Raw genomic sequence first — 21,839 nt, forward strand, 5'->3', positions numbered from 1 at the left:
GCACTGCTAACAGGAAAACTACGTGGTACAAAGTGCAGCTAATGCAATGCAAGGAATGTGAGCTAAATACTAGTACATTCAGAAAATCAAAACATATTTATTCAACAAGTGTTCCAAACTCTTACAGATCTAATTTCTGCCCACATTACCCAAATAGATGGTGCTGACCATGTGATGCTACAGGTCTAACCTGAGCAAGCCCAGCTGTGACATGAATTACATGCAAACCTCTGGTAGATGTGACCACATTGGCCTGCTCCCTTTAGCTACAGTCATATCCCACAGTGCTCACACCATACTTTGCAATCGTTAGGAATTACACACGCTCTGCAAGCACACTTCATTTGCCTCTGGCAAAAAGAAGACATTTATATCCAGGCAGCTCCATCCAGCAAGCTGCACTGCACCGGCTTAGGGCACTGATCCCATAATAAACTGCTTTGAGTAACAACAAGGCCAGGCCCGCACCTCGGTGCTGACACGGCATCCTCGGAGCTCAGCCGCCCCACAGACACATGGAATCACTGCTAGCTCCAGCTCCAGCCTGCATTCTGATCCTTGTGGGTACAGCTGTAGGGCTCCTCACCAAACAGAGTTAGCTCACAAGCTGCGGATCTTCTGCCTTTTGTGAGGGGATGCTACACCGGGCTGCCCTGCCCTGCCCTGCCCTGCCCTGCCCTGAGGGACACGGCCTGAGGGAGCGACCTCTACACATACACTAAACTCCCTCCGTGCTCTCGCGAGAGAAGCCGTCCCGCCTCTGTGAAGATGGCCCCTCTCGCGAGAGGCTGGCGGCGCGGCTGCTCGTAGCTATAGCAGCGGGAGATGAGGGCGGCCGAGGGGAGGGAGCGCTGCGTGTTGCGGCGGACGGCGGCAGGTAGGATTCACCGCCCCGGGAGGAGGCCGGGCTCGGGGCCCGCTCCACGCCCCTCTCTCGCCTCGGCACGTCCCCGCTGTAGCTGCGCGGTTGTGGCTGTGGGACGGAGCGCTGCCCGCAGCACGTTCCCTCACAGGGAGCTGCGCGGGGGCAGGAGGCCGAGGCGGGCAGGCAGAGGGGTCGGGCAGGCAGAAGTTGTTTGCTTCTCCTGGATTTGATTCCGTTTGAAGGTCTTTGGTGAGGAGGAGGATTATGTGTGGGGATTTCGAGGATTACAGCCCTAAATATAAACCACGCAGAACTCACCTTCTGCTTTCAGAAAGTTGCAGACAATGGTTTTCTGGCAGCTGCTGCTGAGAGCTTTAGTGCCTGGTTGTGAATGTGAAAGGAATCCAAGGAGCTTCCCAGAGTTCAGAACAAATTCTCAGTGTTAAAATCATGAAAATACATGCATGAAATTTGGGAAAAGCAATCATAGAATCTCTCGTGAGGTTTGAAAGAAAGAAGTATGTGCTGCAAACAGACCTTTGTGGGTTTGTGTTATTCTTCAGGCTTGAAAACAAATCCAAGACTGAAAGTTTTATTGTACAGAATACACGGAGTTCAGTAGCAGCTTTGGAAAACTAGTGATTTAGGAAGGCACACACACATTGATGTGCAAAGGGCTGAACTGAAGCTGGAAACGGTGCTGCTGATGGCTATAAAAGCATTTCAGTCCATCTCTTTCAGTCAGTACAGGTAAAATTATGTCAGTTTTTCTTTCTGTTCTGGGTTAATAGTCTATTTTGGGACTGTCATCACAAGTTCATTAAAAAGGATAACGGGAGCTTAAATCCTTCTTTATCCAGTCCTGATGATGTTATTAGGCATTAAATCTTCAGTGATTTTTTTTCACTGAGAGTACATAGAAGAGAAAGTATTTGTATTTCTCAGTTTTTAGAGTTTCATAAGAATCAGTGCTGCCTAAAGATAAATAATAGTGGCAGAGCTCTTAGGTACTACACGATAATTACAGGAGGTTCTATCCACAGTGGTCACTATTGAGGCTCCATTGTATTTGGGAGCTGTGTAAATGTACTGATACAAAGAAGGGTTGCTGGTGTTCCAAATGACTTACAGTGCAACTGTGCAAAATGCAGCAGGTGATGCTAAATGTAAACTGAAGCAGGAGGCTGAAAGGGGGGAGGAAGAGACATAGCTGTGAGTTTTTATTATTGTGTGCTTGACTTAGTGTTCAGATCCAATGGAAGTATGTTGTGTGAGAGATGTGCTCGGTGGTGTTTGCAGAACTTAATCACCTTATTGTTTTTCTCATGTAACTTCTTCATGTGTCCTTTCCTTTTATAACATGTTCTACTTGCATTCGTTCAAACAATTCAGTTTGTTCAGTGAAATATTCTCCTTCATGCCTTTGTCCAATCTTTGCTTTTTAATTTATTTTTCTATCAACAGCAGCTGCAGTCGCCATTCCAAAGTTAGTGTGTATTTCCATCATTGAAGGCCATTTCTTTGCACAGATATGAATGCTTGATCGCAAGAAGAGCAGCAAGCAATCTTGCTGGTGACTTTGGAGGAATTTTAATCATCTTGCACAAATCTCTCTCCTTTCCCACTAATTGCAAGTCAAGTAATAGACAGTCTTTAGTCCTTTAGATTTTGTCTTCATCTGTAGGCAGCCCCCTTTCCTTGGGCCTGCACCTTCTGAGGCTGCAAGGAGGAATGTCTGGCTGCAGTCTTGATCCATCCTGGGTCACGTAAGACAATAGATAGGTCTCTTGCTGTTTCTTCTGACGAGCAAATTGAGCATGTGGTTTATTCCTTTCCCTTCTCTTTGTTATGTTGCTTGATGCATGGTGTTATCTGTTCTGTGACCTGAGAAAATTAAGTAATTTAGATGAATCTCACCAGGCTTTGTCTGTGGGACGTGGGAAAAATGCTTTGCTGAGGTAGGATATTGCTCACTTGAGCAGTTTTGATTCAATAGCTGGATGTGATCCTTGTGGGTCCCTTCCAATGTGGGATGTTCTATAAATCACTCAGTTGCTTAACTCAGGTGCAGTGGTTCAGTTGGGACATTGACCTGTTGAGGCTTTCCTGAAGGTAAATGTTTCGTTTCTGGAGTTGATGGAAAAGGTGGGTAAAACCTTGGTATATTAACAGCAGAGTAGTAGAGAAAAAGAAGTACATGGTAAACCTGCAGAGCACTTACTGTGATTGTCATCAAACCATTAAGAGGACATGGAAGAAGCTAGATGTGATTTTAAGACTTAAAGCCTTTTTTGTTCAAACTCTTAAAGTATGTGGAAAGTAATGGACTAATCTGTAAGTTTCACATAAATGAAAAACATGACTTCTTTAGTATAATTCATGGTAGATTCTAAATAAATCAATTTCTGGATTAAACCCATGTGCAGGAAATAAATTGTCAATCATTGCTCCTACAAACATTTAAACATTTGGGCTACAAATATGTGGTAACAAAGTGGATGTTAACTTCAGTGTTTCTATTAGAGAACATTCTCTGCCTGTTATCTTCAGACTTGGGAAGTACGTCTTTGGATGAGATATTGCATACATTTTCTTTGAATGCTGTGAAATTTAGTTTCAGAGCCTCCATATTAGTGCGTCTTCTTAACCTGCCTTCTTTAATTAAGGGAAAGCCCTGAATGCCTTCCAGTTGTCAAAGAGTTAATTGTAATTGGGTATTTGGGAGGCAGAAATCACTTATCCAAACAACTAAGTTATGATACAGGTGGTGTAATTTTCACTGTTCTTCCGGTGCTTCCTGCACTGGGGATGGGATCCAAGGAAAAAGAAGTTGCGTATCAGGCCGAGTTACTTTGCTGGAGTGAAACTGTCTGCAGGAATGCAAACTGTAATGGGGAATTTTGAGCTTGATGGGAAACAGGCAGAACCTGACAGAACAATTTGCAGAGGCCAAGACTGTCAGATGGCAATAGCTTCCTTCATTACTGACCAGTTTAGATTTGAACTAGTGACCTAGGGGTGAAAAGCTCAGTATTCCATTACCCATCCTCTGATCTATCCATATGCTGTCTTGTTTAAAGTCCCTGTAGTCCTCTTAAACAGAACGTGCAGTAAATATTGAGCATCATTTGCACTTGTAAATGCTGGAACACTGTCCATTCCATTTGTCTGCTGTGCATGTGAGGACGTGGCAGTTAAATATAGCAACAATTTCTTACACTCCCTGGCTTTTCATGAGAAACCCTCATACAAACCCATCCATATGGCAACATCCAGCATTATCTTAAAACCATTAACAAGGAACCTCTTGCTGCCATTAACAGGAAAATGAATCCGCACAGCTAAGTAGCATACTGGGAGTTATTAATAACTTGGGCTGATGCTAAGACAGTGAACTTAAATGAAATATCATTAGGAGCTGAGTCACCCACCAACTCTTCTGCGTGTCATACCCAGGTCCGAACTGATCTATGGAGGACTTCTCAGCATATCATCATTGTTGTACATTGACTTCATTTGTTCTTCACAGCGTATCTTAAATGTGTTCGATTCTATAAGAAGTATAAGGGAAATTATTTTGTAGATTTCATGAAATAAATTCATCAAAATGTTCTAAATAAGCAGTAGGAGAAAGTAATTTTTCCACTTGTTCTGAGTTAAGGTGTTTCTAGGCAACCAACTTAACAGGATGAGGTTAAGAAATGTAAATACTTCTCCACGTTGTTCTCAGTTTGTAGGGTTATTAGAACAATTACTGTGTGCAGGTCATGGCTCCCGTGAGCTGCAGAAAGAATAAAATTGACATTCCTATGTATTTATGTCTTCTTATTCCTTACCCTTTTTTTGCCATAGTAAGAGAAAGCGCTGTGAACAGTCTGTACTGATTGACCTGCCAACAATCAGACCATCTAGGGGGTGAATTTTCCTATTTCTCCCTCACTAAAAGTGCAGATCAGTTCTTTTACTGTACCTGGAATTCTGTAGTTCTTACCACTCCTTTACGCTGTACTCGTTTTCCAAGACTTCTGTCACAAAAACCAAGTGTCAGGTGTCTGATTCTTTTTTTTTCTTCTTTTGGAAGAATTGGATTATGAACATTTAGACCTTAGCTGTGATTGTTTCCCTCTTTTGAACATGTCTCCAAGCATGAAATGATACCGATTTGTGCTATGGGGAAGAGTTCACTGAACTGTGGTTGCCTGTAAAAGGATGTGAACCGTGATGATCTTTTGCTTAATTATTCTGCATGATGCCCTGGCTTGCTGTACTCTGCTGGAATTCTTTTGATGTGTAGATTTGATCAAGCTCACGATCCTTCAGATCTGAAGGCTGAAATTACATTTTTTCTTTTGGAATTGCTTGTCCTGGTCATCTCTAACAATCTGGGGTTTGTTTGTTTGCTTGTTTTGTATCAAACTCGGCTACATTCCTCTCCTGTTTCAATAGAGACAGCAAATCTGTGTTTACTGCAGACATCTATTTTTTTATCTGTAATTAAGCTGATAAAATGGTATAAACCTTCTTGGCACAAAAGCAGCATTTTTTTTTTGAGTATATACATTGCAAATAAGCAGTAATTAATAGCTGTGCCTAAGGTTAATTATGCCGGTGACAGAAGCAGATAGGATGATCTGTAATAAATGACAACTGATCACAAATGAGTGTCTTGCCTAGAATTGGTTTTTGTGGCACAGTTTGGCTTAACCACAGTTAGAACAGCACATTGCACGCTGTGTATGGGGAGCAGTTTGTTTGCAGATCAGAAGCCTTTGGGTAAAAGGAAACTTCTAATCTGCATGGAACTTGGTTCAGCATTTTGCTTTCTTAAGAAAATAGTAACTATCTTATTAATTATAACAGCTGTGAAATGGAAGTGGGTATTTGTTGTGGATAATGTTTGGTGCGTGTATTTCTTAGATGTTATACTTAAACGTGATTTATTGTGTTTTGACATTTGAAAGTAATGAATGGGCTAAAAATATGAATGAGTGATTCAGATGTGGGAGACTGTTTGAAGAGGAGGATTCTTCTGTAAGTGTTTCCGTGAAATGTTAAAATAAAGGTATTCAGGGAAGCGGTCAATGAGAGCAGAGTGTCCCAAAGCACAGGATAACAGCGTTCTTTCTAATCCTTCTACCGCTTTTCTCAGTGGAATAGATCCATAAACAGCAGCTAATGCACAGTAGTTTGTGGCCTTTACTATGACATGGAAGCAAGTTAATGTCCTCACTAGTTCTGTAAATGATTCAAGAAAATAGGCCATGGAAGGGAAAGAATTGTTTGTGTGTCCTTCTTGCTGCTCTGGAAGTTTTTCATTATGTTCCACCTGAGACGTGCTAATAAATACACAGCAAATGCTCATAAAACTTGTAATTAGTAAAGTACAGTGTTCTCTGTCCTTTGTGTTCTTTGTTATTGTTTGGAAACATTATGCAGTACTTATTATAGATGACATGCAGAGTTTGTGTACATTTGAAATATATTTAAAGAAAAAAGAGATGCCAACAAAAACTTCAGAATCCTTTTTATTATGGATGCTTTATAGACTCGAAATATAGAAGTAATGACTGTATTCTTAAAGAGAGACAGGAAGGAATGTTGTGGTGTGAGCCTGGCAGTGCTGCGGGCTGAATAGCAGTTTGCACTGGAGGTGCTGTTCAGAAGGTCCTCAGAACTTGTTTCAATTCTGTAGGCCACACAACTTCCACTTAGTTTTCAGGAAAATCTTTAAAATGCAGTTTTAGATGCTGCTCTTAGAAATGTATCATTTCAGGAAAGACCAAGCATGTAGGGAACATAATTTTCCTGTTAGCAAAGCAGTATTAATATCATCGTGTCTTTTTAGATAGCTGGGTTTCAGGATGGGGATGAAATACGTATTTTTCTTAAAGCATCTTTCTGGGAGATGCAGAAAGATAAACCAGTCAGTCCCTTTAATGTTAACCATTATCAGTTACATTCAGCGATACAATTATCACATAAATTATTTGCCACTTGTTTTTCTTTGCTCATTTTTTGCTCTCAATCAGTTCTCCTCTGCCTGTTTGCTTGGTGTCACCTGAGCAATTTCACTGCGTTCAGTCCTTGCTGGGGTAGGAACTGGAAGCATTCACAGACAAAAAAGGCCAGCAGAGCAGGGAGTTTTGCTGTGCTAAGGATACTGAGTGACGTTTTCAAGTCGAAGTTGCTTTACTTGACTGTGTGCTGGGAATGTCTGAGGGCAGAAGCGGCAGAACTGGCAGGATCTTTTCCAGGATTTATTCTGCAGATGTCTCTGTGAGGGTTTGGAGTGAAAAGGTGGAAAACAGCTGGCTCTTGTGCTGTCGTGCCCAACTGAATTGCCTCGCTCTGCTCCAACAAATACAGCCGAGCTTCAGTGTCAGTTAAGAGCATCACTCACACATCTATGCAACTCTTATTTCCTCTGATAAGGGAAGGTAAGCACTGTTCGTATGGGAGTTAGGATTGATAAGTCCTCATCAATGAATTTTTTTAACCTTTGAGTTATTTTATCTCATGTCTCTGTAGTAAATCGAAAAGTATTCAAAACTGTTTGAACAGAACTTCAAAGCCTAAAATAAGATTTCTATTCAATCATAACATGTTCAGACACCCTTCGATATTTATGTTATTTGTGTTTTCATAGCAGAAAACATGAAGTATCTGAATGGTTTTACTTCAGATTTAACTGTCCCTGGCTGCTTGGGAAACTTATTCTGCTTGCAGTTGTGCTTTTTTCCCCCTGTCTCTACCTCTCCACTTCATTTCTAAGGTATTCATGAGAAAGCACAACATTATTACAGGTTGTTTATGGGTTTTCCTCCCTCTTCTTATTCCTACTTGTCTGGAATTAATTTGAGTAATGACCTGAATGCTAAATGCCAGGTCCCGTATTGTTTGGAGAAGATGTGAATTAATTATTACATTGTAATTGCTTATAGTTGTGAATGGCCATAACCGGTGTTCAAATATTTGCTTCAATATAATGAATTTCTATGTTTACTTCAATGTAACAATGGAAATACAGATCTTGGTTCATTTTCAAAGGTGTATCCTGCATTTTAATGAGAGGTTGGACAGTCTCTGTCCTTGGAGGATTTCAAGACTCAATTGGATGGAACCCTGAGTAACTTCATCTGACCTGACAGTCATGCTCTGAGCGTGACATCAGACCAGAGACTTCCTCTGAAGTCCTTTCTAGCTTCAGTCTTTCTAGCTTCAGTTATTCTGTAATTCCTGCTTACTTCTTCATCACGTTCTTCTTCAGCATTTGTTATTATTTAACAGTACGAGATGATGGTAAAGCGAAGTAATAGAAATTAACACAATTAATGTATTTATATTCTGATTACTATGGCTTTACTAAGAGGTTAGTACCAGCTGAATGTTACAATGTCCAGTTACCTATTTTACGTTTCAGCCTTGGCCTTTGCTTTTGGAGTAAGATGAGATCTCTGATTCTTGTTTGTGCCTTTCTAAAGACAGCTCTAGATTCAGGGTCTGGCTTAGCGCAGCCACTAGTGCTATGAGGCTCTGTTCTGCACAGCCACTCTACTTCACCGGGCTATATTGTGCTGAGGTAGATGTTGGTGATGTTTTCTGCTGAGGATGCTTTAAATAAGAGCCAGTTGTTCTCTGTGCATTGTGACAACTGTAAAGTAGTTTAAGAAATATTTTGCCTCACATTTCCCCCTCTGTTTGATTGTGAATCTGTTATTCCTTCCCACCTTGAGGACTGCAGTTAGGTAGGCAATAAATAGAATTTTGGTGTAGAAATGATTGCTTGAAATTTCTTCCCTCTCTCCATTCATATTGTCTAGAGGTATAGTTATATCAATCTAAGATTTATATTACTATATGATTTATGTTACTATATGTTACTATCCTGTGTTCTAAGAAACAACAAGGAACAAACAAACAAAATAAGTGACCTATTGAATACAAAGGTCAGTGCTGTCAAACTAAAGAGCATCAACCTGTAAAGAGCTTTTGGAAAAACTCTTGATCTTCAGGAGGGTGATAAACCCGCCATCACTGTTAATGGAAGCCTGACAACATGAGGACCATCTGTTAAACTGACCAGGTCTGTCTTTAATCCTTCATCTCAGGAGCAGTTTCCCATCTCAGAAGGAAAATACTCCTCGTATTTGTTGTAGTTTCCATGGAAATAAATAGAGGCATTGCTTTTGCAGGGACCTACATAGTAAAAGCTTAATAGTGTTAGCGGAGCACTACACATACAAGTCTGGACAGCACCAATATTGCAACACTTGAATTCTGGCTTTTGAAACACGGTAATGTACCTTTTTATAATAATAGGAACTTCCTGAAAAAGCTATTGGTCAAATAGGTACATGCATCCTTTTTTTTTTTTTTTTTTTTCCCCTCATGTCTTTGCTTTTCAAAGCAAAATCAAATTACTTAATAGTTCTTGAAGTGTTCAGTGCTGTTTGCTGCTGTAATCATCCAGATCACTTTGGAGACAGAGAACAATCTTCTGCCTCAGCGTCATACACTTATGTCTTTTGATTTCTGAATGTGAGGAGAGAGAGGAAGCGTATGCATCTGTTTGTTACTTATCTGCATGTTTCTTGGAAAATGCAGCGCCTTTCTCTAATCTTCTTTTGACTTATAGTCACAGCTTGTTTATCTTTTGGCCCTGTTGACAGATTGCTACATTTCAAGTCATCGTTTTGAAAACTGGAAGTTGGAATGAGAAAACTGTATCAAAGCCAAAAATCCGTGTAATGTTTTTATAAAGCAACATGTCTCAGTGGAGGAAATATCACTATTTTTCTGTAGTTATAAGGCAAAATTGCTTTGGAAATTCTTGAGTCATCAGGGAAAATTTTCCTCTATTGCTGTAGATACAGGAGAAATTATATGAAATTTAGAGCAGGATGAAGTAAAGCAGCATTTGTGATCTTAATATCTGTTCTGCATCCACAGCTTGAGGAAGGCAGAAGTTCCTCTAGAGGGAATTTCTGTGACATCAGTGGCTGCTTCAGCCTTAGGCTACAACTCAAGTTTGAAAATATGGACATTTTTTATGTCTGGAATCTGTTCTCTTGTGCTTTCTGACTTGTGAATTTCCCACTGAGCAGAATAGTAGGAAAATGTGTTTGCTGGAACCTTCTAATTTCTAGATTCATCCAGGGTGCCAGCGCTGAAAGCTTGGTGTTCTAAAGGATGAGGGTTTTGTCACTTGGCTGCTTATTTAGCTGTTAGGTTTTGGTCAGAAATGTAACTTTGCCTAGTAGAAGAGCTGATCAGGTGAAATTGAAATGGCACAGATTTTCGAGATGCACTACTGAAAAGCGATAATATTATTTAAGTAATTGGGAGATTAATTTTCTAAGCTTACACATTTAGACTTTATGCTGAGTCGGCCTCATTTATTAAGTATGGTGATGTAGCTTGCTTACTTGGCTCTTTCAGATACTTTGAAGTAAGTAAAGAAAAATACAGAGAGAAGCAGAAATGAGGTATTTTGGCTTTTAACGTTTGTGAGCTTTTGTGCTGCGTTTGCTCTTCACATTTGATTTTTTTTTCTGGACATCTCAGTGAAAAATCAAGAGCCACTGCTATGAGTTAGAACAAGAATCTGCTTAGTTCATTGCCTTGCACTGGTAGTAATCAGTGAAGAACTTGGAGGCTGTCTTTCAGTTCACTCATTTTATGCTTCTGAAGCTCAGAACTTCCACCATTTATTTATTTATTTATTTATTTTCCCTTTTTTTTTTCCTTTCCCCACTGATTCCCTCCCAGAATCGCTTTGTTTTCAAGTTTTATGGAGTTCTGTTCCCCTCTTTGCCCTCAGTCTTATGGCAGAGTTGTAGACAGTCATTCTTTTACATTTATACCTGTTGCTATCGATGTCCATGTATTTGGAGCCACCTCCTGTATTTGATCCTACCTTCTTTATTGTTTTAATGTGCACTGATAAACTGGTAAGTGACAACAGTGAGAATGGTTATCTATGAGTTGCCTTGCTTACTTCAGGAAGGGCTTTTGGTTAGTGTTACATCACTCATACTGGTGAGGCAATGTGAACTGTGACCTAAAAAGAAACAGGGGAGAGATTGTAAAAAGCAAGGCAAATCTAGAATGTCATCTCTTGTTAGCCATGTGGTTTTTGTGGTTGGTTGGATGGTTTTTATTGTTTCCAGCTGGCAGCATAGGGATATTCTGAACTAGTACCTGCATCCATATAATAATTACGCATTGTTTCTTATGAGCCTGTCCTCTGTTAGCCAGCCTAATCTTTTTGAACTGAATTGTATTTTGAATTAGACATCTTTCTGCGGTAGAGAATTTCAGTCTGTGATGTATTGTAAACTTATTCCTCTATCCTTGTTTTTTTCAACTTCTGGTCTCACAATTTCTTTTCTTGGCAGGTCACACTATTGTGAAATAACACAGAGTCACTCCTGATATCGTAGCCCTCCCTCGTAGACTCCCTGATTCTCTTCTTAATTATCTGTTCATCTTTTCATGCTGCATGTTTTTCAGTTCTACCTTAGTATTTCTGGGCTGAAATGGCAAGAATTATGTATATGTGTGAGAGCAGAGCTTTAGAAGGGTAATGGCTTTATGCACACACTACTTGTTAATTTTCCGTGCTCCACAAAGGCCTCTGTGAGGTCTGTCTATGGGATCATGTGACCTACATACAGTCTTTGATGCATACCAATTTTTAGCACAATTACCCGAAGTCTCTGACTCCAGCCTTGTTCTTTGTGGGAATGTCAGCCATTATTGGGAGTGAATTTGTGCTTAATGATCCCACACAGCCTTTTAGGTTCCTTGTGGAAGGCGGTTTTAGTGAGGCAGCACGTTGTCAAAGTTCTTCTGTCTTTGCCCTGGCTCTCGATTAATTCTTGCTGTGCCCAATTAAGCAGGGATAATGAACATCTGTGTCTTCAGAAGTAAGAATGTTGGCAAAAGTTGTGTTTACTCGGTAAAATAGAAGCAGGTTTTTTAAACTGATCTGTGGAAGTTATCTAATTTTTTCAAGTCTAATAAGTTTAAGCTTTGCACTTTCAGAGCAGCAAACTTTACAGCTGCATAACTGTTGGCTTGTCTAAGGGTAAGTGAATGTGAGAGCAAGTTGACAGGTTCAGTTTATTTGCATAATGCAGGCTGTTGCATAAGATAGAAATACACTTTGTTTCTTCTTATTTCAGTAATCAGGTTTAGTTTGTGTTCAAACAGCTGAACATGGGTGGGTTGGCATTAAGAGAAAGATGACAGTGCTTAAGATTTTAGAGGAGTGGGCCACTACAACGGTAATTTCCACTGTGCCTTTATTATATCACTTTCTATTTTGGTTTCCCCCATAGATTGTGTGCAGGTATTATGCAGGCTCACTGGGCTGGGGATTGACTTCTTTTTATGGTACTGCTCCTTCACTGGGATGGATGTCCAGAAGCAAGGCTTTCTCTGGCCAGGAAATGGCTGAAGATTTATTCATTGTTATTCATCATCATACAGGCAGCATTCACTTGCTGCCTGAAGTTTTAAATTCACAGAGATAAAGTCAGCTCTCAGTATGTTTTTTCACCTTTCGTTTTTCTTGGGAATGCTGTGTTGTGCCTTTGGCCCAGAGATCTCAGCAAATTTACTCTAGCAGAGTATTACGCAGGTAAGCAGAATGGGGATGGACACAGGCTCGGCTGGAAGATGTTAGCATTGAACCAGGAATAGAATTCTGGCTGTTCCGGTGCTGTCACATCACTGGATGGGTGAGAAGAGGAACCAGACCTTATACTACAGAAATTGTTTCTTCATGTGAGGAAGGTTTGTTTATTTTTTCGTTACACGAGTTCTTATTAATTAACAGATAATCCTGTTAATGCCTCTTGTGAGGATTATCTACATACAGGAGAGAGTTTAGATTCGATTCAGAAGCTGACCTGCATTTTTCAGTCCTTCTCTGGACACAGCTTAATCAGCAGTAATTATATTAATAGTTATGAGTTCTAACTCTCTCTTTCTCTCTCTCTATATATAGAGGCAGGATGAAGTTGAGCTAAGATCAAGTGGAAGCAAACATAGTGAATAGAGCTGAATACAGATAGTAAATGGGTCTGAATTCCAGGATGGTTGTGAATAAAGCACAAAAGCTAATCCTATAGTGGACTGGTGAATTTGATATAAAAAGAGCTATTAATTTTTTTCTAAGCTTAAGGATGATGTTAGGAGCTTGCATCAATGTCTCTTCTTCTTATTGTTTTCAGTGGATGGATTTTCAATGAATAGAAATCGCTGTGACATACAAAGCAGCAGTGGAAATCATGTCTGCAAGGTGTGCCTCTTACATGTTAAATTTCCTGAACACATTAAGTTCTTGAGCTCTCGGTTGGAATTATTGTATTAAGGAAGCTACAGTAATTAGTTTGTTTCAATTAAAAGGAAATCGGACATGGTTATTATTGAGTGTCACTTTCAAAATGTATTGAATGCCAGCCAGCCCACTTTAAATTGGCTGATAAAGTGCGATCTAATAGTGATTGATGTTCAGTATTGCTAACAGGATCAATAGAAAGAACAGTTTCATTTGTAACATTCTTGTTAGTTTCCAGTACTTTCATCTTTGTGTGCCTAAAGCAAAAAGCAAACAAAAACCCCAAATCCCACAAATAGAGGCCTCAGTATTTGTCCTTGTAGCTTTACTTCAGCAGGTACATTGTGGTAAGCTGTAAATGGGTGACAGAATACTTGCAGTGTTGGCCAGTGTTTTATTAAGTCATGACAAATCAGTGTTTTAGCATCAATCTGCTATGGGAGGCAAACCAAGTTATGTCTGGAATAACATTGTTTTCTTTAATAGCTTTGTGTTCATCGTGTTACTCAGATTCAATCAGATAATTTCCAAAAGCTAAATATTAATGTGTCATCTTAGCTTACAGGTAGTATTTCTGTTCTTCAGTGTTGAATGGGCTCGATTTTTCTCTGCTTTTTAAGAAGCAATACCATAAGATTCTACAGCATGTCTGACAAATGGTGGGCAGTCCTAGGAGGGCTATTTCAGCTTTGAAATGATTTTGCATTTTAACCATTTAGTATGAATTTGCAGCTGTATTTCTCTGTCCTGATTTATTTGGTTAGTTAGTTAGTTGGTTAGTTCTTTATTTATTGTTGGCCTCTACTGTTTATGCCAGGGTGGTAATTTTATTTCTTTTTCAATAAAGAATTAGAAGGCTGAGTACACAGAAGCTAAGGAAGGGTTTTCTGGTTTGTATCATCATTGTATGTATTTGTGAAAAGGAAAGAAACCGTTTGGGTTGGTGGTAAATACCCTTCAATAGACTTGAGGGAGCGTTGGTATCAGTCAGCTGGCAAAAATCAGCAGAGCTGTGCTGGAGCTGCTGCTGTCTTTACACTTTTGTCTTCCTGCTCTTTGTTGCTATTTTAAAATAATAAAATTGAACATTTGAATCTTAAGCTGCCGCATACGCATGTTCTGTAATGAGGCTCCATTATTATGTAGTTACATTTTGAGTGATGACAGCAAGAAACATTCCTAAATGCGATGGTGTAACAGTGCTGGAATGTACAGAAGGCTCTGCTTGTGTGCGCTGTGCAGTCAGAAGAAATACACTGGTAGAGCCAAAACACCTGCAGTATCATCAGTGTTATTTTTAATCTGGTTTGTATTTGCAGTCCCATCTGCAGTGTTTTGCTGAGTACACACTCTCTGTTTGGCCTTTAACTAGAGATAACCACCCAGACTGGAGGTGCCTGCTCCTCCCTTGCACCTTCCAGGGAGGCCTGCTTGGCATGTGGGCTGCTCTGTGCTGTTGCCAGTGTTGTTTTACCTGCATGAGTGTCTTATTTTTAAAGGCAGCGTGATTTGGTAAGATATACTCGATGGCATGTGCTGTGAAAAGTCTCCAGAACATTGGCAGGAGAGAGATGTAAGTGAACAGCAGTTAGCACGAGAAGAAAATAAAAAGCAGGGAGGGAATGTAAGTTGGATGGCATGTCTGAAGCAAGTGTTCTGCTTATGGCATAGTACTTGCACAGGTTGGTTGTTAGGCTGTACCTGGTGAATTGCATCCTGTGACATTTAAAAAAGCAAAAATCCTTTCTGCCCCATTGACCAAAGTGACCTCAGTACCTGGAGCTGTTATTCAAGATGCTGGAATTTGTGAAAACAAAAAGCAGAGCCAGAGAAGGAGGCAGAAAATTATATAGACTGTTTGTTGTCTTCAGCATTTTGAGCAAATTATTGTACGAAACTCATGTAAGCAGTACCAGCCTCTGAAAGACAATGACAGCATGAGTTACGGTTGCCAGAAGTTTAAAAGTAAATCATTACACCAGTTGAATTTTCTTCAGTAACAGGATAATAAGGTCTGTGAATTGACAAGAAAATGTTAGTGAATGTTAGTGTCTTAATGTTAGTTAATGTTAGTGAGGTCTTTGATGCTTTTTTGTGCAATAATCTTAACCAGTGAAGAAATGTCCTGAAAGGAAGTACAGTAGAGTAGGAGTGAAATGTGTTGCATGACTATGCCCAGTGGGTGGCTATTAATGATTGTCTGTCAGAATGAAATGCAGTATTGAATGGTGATCCAGCATGGTCTGCTGCATCTGTGCTTGTTCTGGTTCACTTCAGTGTTTTTATTAATGACCTTGGACACAGAATAGAGTGTGTGCTTACCAAATTGTTTCACTAAAAAATGCCCCCAAACTTAAAGGGAAAGCAGGTATATAGGACATGAGTCCAAAATTCTTTGAAGAAAACAGAAAAATGAACATCTCATTTGCTCAACAGCAAATAATTACTGCTAGGAGAAATAATGAAATGCATGAATACAGAGCAGGCAGCAAGTAAATAGGAGACAGCTCTCCAAAATTCTTACCATTGTGGGAGGGGAAGCGTTGCATTAGGAGGGCTGAACATGAGTGTAGCATGTAAAATATAGAAAATCATCTTTTTCTTACAGAGAAGATCTCAGTTTGAAGTACTGTATCTATTTTGGGCAAACCATTCAAGAGGGTACAGCTCAGCTAACCAGAAGCAGAATCATCAAATTACTTATTTAATAAAATATATTTATTTTGTGTGTGTGGAAAATTGAGCTGAAAACAGTTGGCAGAAATAATCTGAATGGGGGAGAAGGAGAGATGTGCAAGCTCCAAGATGAGAACTGGGAAGTAGATATTTTTTTCAGTGTATGTAGAAGGCTGAGGGGGAGGTTTTGAAGTGCAAGACCCTGAGAGGCACAGCAAGACAAATCCACTTTCCAAATTATCCAAATCCAAATGTCCAATTAGGGCCTGGACAAGGAACAAAAGATCCTGTTGCTAAAATAACTGTTGCTTCTCACAAGGCATTTTCTTTAACTGTGTTTTGAATGACAGTATTTCAATGCTAGTCAATGCTAGATATGAATATTTCCTGGCTGTTTTTCACATTAGTGATTTTAAAAACTGGACATGTTGTGAATGGAGATGATTTACCTGAGGCAGCACACTGTGTGCACACCTATGATAAACACAGCCTCCCTACTGCTCGTCCTTCAGCTTTTAGTCTCCTCCTAACTCAGCAGCCTTCATTTTGGTGTTGTCGGTACCTCATTCCATAAGCTCTAAGTACATCACACAAGATTTTCAGCTTTCTCTTCCTACATTATAATCTTGAGAAGCATAGTTAATATTAACTTTTATTTCATTCTCATTTTCATAATGACTTCAGTAGACAGTCCGGCACTTTGGGGACTCAACATATAATTATCATAAGAAAACAAGGAGTGTACTATAGGTAATTGTTTTGTTTATAACATCATTCCCCATTTCCATTGTGAATTTCTCCACTGAGAAATGAGCTAAGCCTCAGTTACCTGAGGCTGTAACATGTGTTGTGAGCATACTTCAACTCTGTATTTGCATTATTATACCCTAGAACGCACTTCTTTAATCATCACAGTTGGAAATTACCTTGCTTAGCAATTTGAGTTCCTATTTTCTCAAACGAAAATAAGTGATTGCATGAGTTGAAGCCAACAGCCGGTGTGCAGTGTAGCCAGCCAAACCTGAATTCAGTGCCTGACAGGGGCGTTTGCATCAGCTTGGAGCAATTTTTAATGGAGCTTTTTGTTTAAGTAAATATGAAGTAAATTCCGTCATTTCAGTGTTCCTTCTATTAACTTGCTGTGTGCTGCTTTCAGTTAACATTTTATTTTGGTATTTGTTTTTGTATTACTACTATATTGCCGTTTTGAGAGGTTTTTGTGTGGGAATGTGGAAGTTTCTATGGCTGGACAAGAGGTGGTCTCTAAATGCAGGGGAGCATTTAAAGAGCTGTCTATAAATGCAGGGGAGGTGTCTGATGTGGTAACATCAGGGGCCAAAATGCCTCTAACATCCAAATCTTGCTTTTCAAGCTGGATGATCATGTTCATGTCATTTGCAAGGGAAGTTATAGCTAACATTGATTATTTAAATGTTGCTTTCTAGTTTCCCAGCAAATACATGGGGAAGAACACACAGCTCTATGGTTGTTCAGACTTTGCTCATATTAAAATGGTGTTCCTTTCACAGTTTAAAGCCAGACATTGTTACGCTTAAACTGAAAATTTAGAGCTAACTGTATGAATCCAGCAAGTGATGTAGGTAGTTGGAATATATATGTTCCTTACTGCAACAGAATGCAAGGTAATGCCGTTTATTGCTGATGAATACTTGGTGATAAAATTATCTTTCAAAGATATGCCAAAAAATGCTGAAGTCTCTGGGATTTCTCCAACAGTAGGCACTGCTATAGGATGAGATGGCTACGTAGGAGGAATACATAATGGAGACATACCATAGTATAGAAAATAACAAGATGTTGCAACCTCATGGACCAGCTCTAAGCAGCACTGGTACAGATGGAAAAACACCACTTAGTGCAATTCAGCTGATCTGAGTGAGAAAGCTCAGGAGCACAGCAGTGCTGCGAGGTTGTGCCAGCCCCCAGGGTCAGTCACAGCTTCTCCTGTGCCTGGCAGCTGGGAGCGCTGCAGCAGAGGACTGCTGGTCATTGACTAACCTTCTTAGTGCTGGGTTCTGTGGGAGTGAAAGATGATGCTGAGCTATGTGTGATGTGAACCGAGTAATGCTATATAGCACCTTTGGTCTGGAGCTGTAGGCAGGGACTAAGAGGTTTGGAACAACAGTGAAGGGCTGGTGGCAAGGTACTCCAGGTGTGCCCTCATGAGAGCAGAGCAGAAGGGGGGCAATCACCTCCCTCAAATTGCTGGCCATCTCTTGATGCAGCCCAGGATGCAGTTGCTCTTCTGGGCCTTGAGAGCTGCTGGCTCATGTCCGGCTTTTCACCCACCAGCGCCCCTGAGTCCTGCTCTGCAGGGCTGCTCACAGTGAGTTCTTTTCCGGGCCTGTACACAGGAAAAGATGCTTGGGGTTGCTCTGACCTTGCATTTAGCATTCTGAACCTCTTCTGGTTCATGTGTGCCCACTTCTCAAGTCTGTCCAGATCCCTTTGGATGGTATCCATTCCTTCTGTTTGGAGAGGAGGAGAGGAGTAAATATCTGTCAGACATGTGCCACAGGCCACACACAAGCCATGAACAGGCCACATGTGAGTCAGCATCATGTATCAACTTCAGAAAAGGTTTATTAGGGCATGGTGCAGGAGGGCTTAAAGCCACTCTGCAGTGGTCAGTACAGAGAAGCCTCAATACCAGTTTAGACTAACCACAACATTTGCATCATAGAAGGGCATTTCTCCTCTCAGGCACTGTGCAGGACCCTGGTATTTGTCTTTCTTTTTGTCAAATTACAACATTAGGATACATAATAGAAGCTTTATTTGTAAGCGTAATTAAAGCATGGTGTTAATAAGACTGTTACAGAACTATGATTCAAACTTGCAATTTAGATATTTCGAGCCTTCGCTAAAGTTTAAGTCATAGACTTCAACTGTGAATTAAGTGGCGGAAGGTCAGCACTTAACAGCGTAGTGGATGTTGATATACTTCCAGAATGGGATATGGCTTATCTTGATTGTAAGAAAATTAATGCTTGGAAACACAATCGTTGATGGATGTGAAAAATGAAGGTTAATGAGTCAGTCCTGTGTACATTTCTGAAATTCTTGTTTTCTAGCCATGTCTGCTTCCTTGAGCACAGCCCACCATGCTGAGCTGCACTGCTCCGTTAGAGCTCAGCAGCGGGAGGGTTTTTCATGCACATAAATGTGGACTCTGAGACACGTACACCCATTTTCACTGTAGGGTGGAGTTTGAACTGTCAACTTGCAATAAAGGTAAATGGAATGAGTTAGAAACCTAGTAGCTAGTGCTCTAAAATGACATCTATTTTTTAGGTTATTTATGTTTGGAATACTATCAGTAATTTATTATTACTATTTTTGGAAGTATAGAATTGTAGCATCATAGAATGGCTTGGGTTGAAAAGGATCACAATGATCATCTAGTTTCAACCCCCTGCTATGTGCAGGGTCACCAACCACTAGACCAGGCTGCCCAGAGCCACATCCAGCCTGGCCTTGAATGCCTGCAGGGATGGGGCATCCACAACATCCCTGGGCAACCTGCTCCAGTGCATCACCACCCTCTGTGTGAAGAACGTCCTCCTCTCCTGTCTCAGTTTAAGACCATTCACTCTTGTCCTGTCACTGTCCACCCTCCTTAACAGACATTCCCCCTCCAGTTTATATGTAAATATACTTGTAAACATGCAGTGGGGTTTTATTTTCTGTTGGTGTTTTGGAGAGTGAGATGGCAGATTGAAACTCACTAGCGAGCAGCCAGCCCAGCTTTCAGTGAGCATTGTTGCTTGTAATTATAGTGTGGATGTAACAGATCATTCCGTGCTGCTTCTCAGTTTTGAATGAGAGATGAAAGAGCAGAAAACTTTTTTTTTATTGTTTGAGCCAAGAGAGCTGAGGATGATATTTGCTGGTTGTAAAAAGTGTTTGAACATTTGCTGTTTACAGTCAATATGAGTTCAATTCAGATGATTTAACCACTTAAAAAATTAGCATTAGCATATGTCAACATTAAACCATGACGGCATACAAACTTCTATTCAGGTGCATGAGGAACACTGTTGACATGAGGATATAATAGTGTCCCAAAGTATGGCTCAACCAGTGCTACCTGGAGGCTGCCTCTCCAGCGGCCAGTGCTGAGCTGGGTAAGTGCAGGTATGGCTGATAATAGAACCCATGTGCAGAAGCAAATTAATAGGGAGACTTCTACAGAACCAAGTAATTGTTTAGAAATAATTCTTTGGGATTAGTTGGCCAGCAAGTGATGCTTTCTCCTATTGTGATATTTGCCCATGATAATCATTTATAAGAGCACAAACAGCATGTGTGAGCACTGGGGGGATAAGGTACATTGCTTGATGCTTTACTGGTGAGCTGCTGGAGCAGGGACAGTGGGCCAGATGTGCACAAAGCTGCCCTTTGGTGGCAGTTAATGGTGGGAGCAGCCTGGTGCAGTGCTGCCACGCTAATGGGAGGGAAATTAAACTAATAACTTTAAAAAGTGCCCAAGTGGCTGCAGGTTGAGAACTGTGAGCGGTGTCTGCTTGGCATGAGAGAGGCTAATGCATTTTCGTGATCAGGTATGTTGCAATACAGCATTTTCCGTGCAGTTTGGCTATAAATAGGAGCATGATGCAGTAAGGGAACTCCTGTTTGCCTTCAGATTTGATTCTTGCATAGGAAACCTTAGTGTTCGTAGTTGCCATTTTCCACTGCCATGTTCTTGGCACGTGCCTCCGTGCTGGTTCTCAGGCTCTAGTCCTCTGGCACGTTTCTATGATAGAGGTGATGGCTGAGCTCCCGCAGCCTGGGCCCTTCACCCGAGTGGGCGCGGCCCCTTTAAGGCGCGACCTGCCCGGGGATCAGGTGCGCGGCCGGAGCGGTGACATCACCCTGCCGGGGCGGGGCCCGAGCTGCCGCTCCCGCTCTCCCGGCGCCGCGGGAAACGGCGGAGGCTGCGCACGTGTGTGCGGCACGGCACGGCACGGCACCGCACCGCACGGCACCGCACGGCACCGCACGGCCCGGGGGAGAGAGCGGGGCTGGGAGACCGAGCCACGGCGGTGCACGAGGTGGGCGGGGCGGGACACGGCGGTGTGGGGCGGTGTGGGGCGCGGTCCCGGGGGTGGTGAGCGCGGTGGGACCGGGCGGCGCGGGCTCTTTCGCCTTGCGGGGCGGCGGCGGGTGGGGAAGGCGATGGAAGGCGATGGAAGCCCCGGGGGCTGCGGGAGCTGTAAGGGGTGGGAGGGCTCCTTTGGCGGGTCCGCTGCAGCCTGTTCTATTCAGGTTCTTGTTTCTGCGGCATTTCTGCGTTGTGTTCGCTGCTGTGTAAGCAAACGAAGGATTTTCTCCTTTAGAAAACTACAGTGACAGAACGTGCTTTGCGCATGGCGCCTGATTATTATTATTATTTTTCTCTCTATGTATGTTTATATATATATAAATGCATTTTCTTTGTACGGGTGTACATAGCATTATACGTTTGCTTTTACCTGTTTAAACTGTTGCTGAGCTGGCTAAGCATATACCAAATACTGCTTCTGTTTTTCATGGAGGCGATTACACCATGTACCCATTGCCCTTCATAGCAGCGTGATTTTGTATTTAACTTGTGATAATTTGGTAAGTGAAGGCAGGGAAAACACAGGTGGCAGCAGCACCGGGAGGGCTGTAGGGTGGCTCACAGCTGCCGTCCTTCCCCACGGTGCCACTGATGAGATTGTGGCCACCTCCAAGCAGCAGCTGATGGCTGTGCCCCTGGCGGTGAGGTGGCAGTGCCTGAGCACATACAGTGACACCGCTGGGTCTGCCTGCAGCCAGGGGCTGCATTGGTGAGGTGAAGGCAGAGCACTGGCTGCGGCCTTTGTTATAGTTGTCTTATTTTTAAAGTAAGGATAGGGAAGACACACACACACACACACACACACATATATATTGTTTTGTTTTTTT

General features: G+C 41.5%; 2 protein-coding genes across 11 annotated transcripts in view; one reads left to right on the forward strand and one right to left on the reverse strand.

The window, feature by feature from the left end:
* SEC24C (SEC24 homolog C, COPII coat complex component) overlaps positions 1-605 on the reverse strand; it is a 93,621-nt gene extending 93,016 nt beyond the window's left edge. Inside the window, exon 1 of the mRNA XM_032445587.1 lies at positions 469-605. The gene's annotated coding sequence lies outside the window, so the exon portion shown is untranslated. The remainder of the gene's footprint in view (positions 1-468) is intronic.
* A 147-nt stretch (positions 606-752) lies between these two features.
* The window catches only part of USP54 (ubiquitin specific peptidase 54), a 90,111-nt gene continuing 69,024 nt past the window's right edge, over positions 753-21,839 (forward strand). For 7 of the 10 annotated variants that reach the window (XM_015866496.2, XM_015866497.2, XM_015866500.2 and 4 more), the window contains exon 1: positions 754-877. The gene's annotated coding sequence lies outside the window, so the exon portion shown is untranslated. Of the gene's footprint in view, positions 878-20,847; positions 20,963-21,839 lie in introns of those variants that run through there. The other 3 variants (XM_032445585.1, XM_015866501.2, XM_015866492.2) reach the window with 2 other exon arrangements.

Source organism: Coturnix japonica, chromosome 6, assembly GCF_001577835.2.
Source record: "Coturnix japonica isolate 7356 chromosome 6, Coturnix japonica 2.1, whole genome shotgun sequence".
Lineage (NCBI taxonomy): Eukaryota > Metazoa > Chordata > Aves > Galliformes > Phasianidae > Coturnix > Coturnix japonica.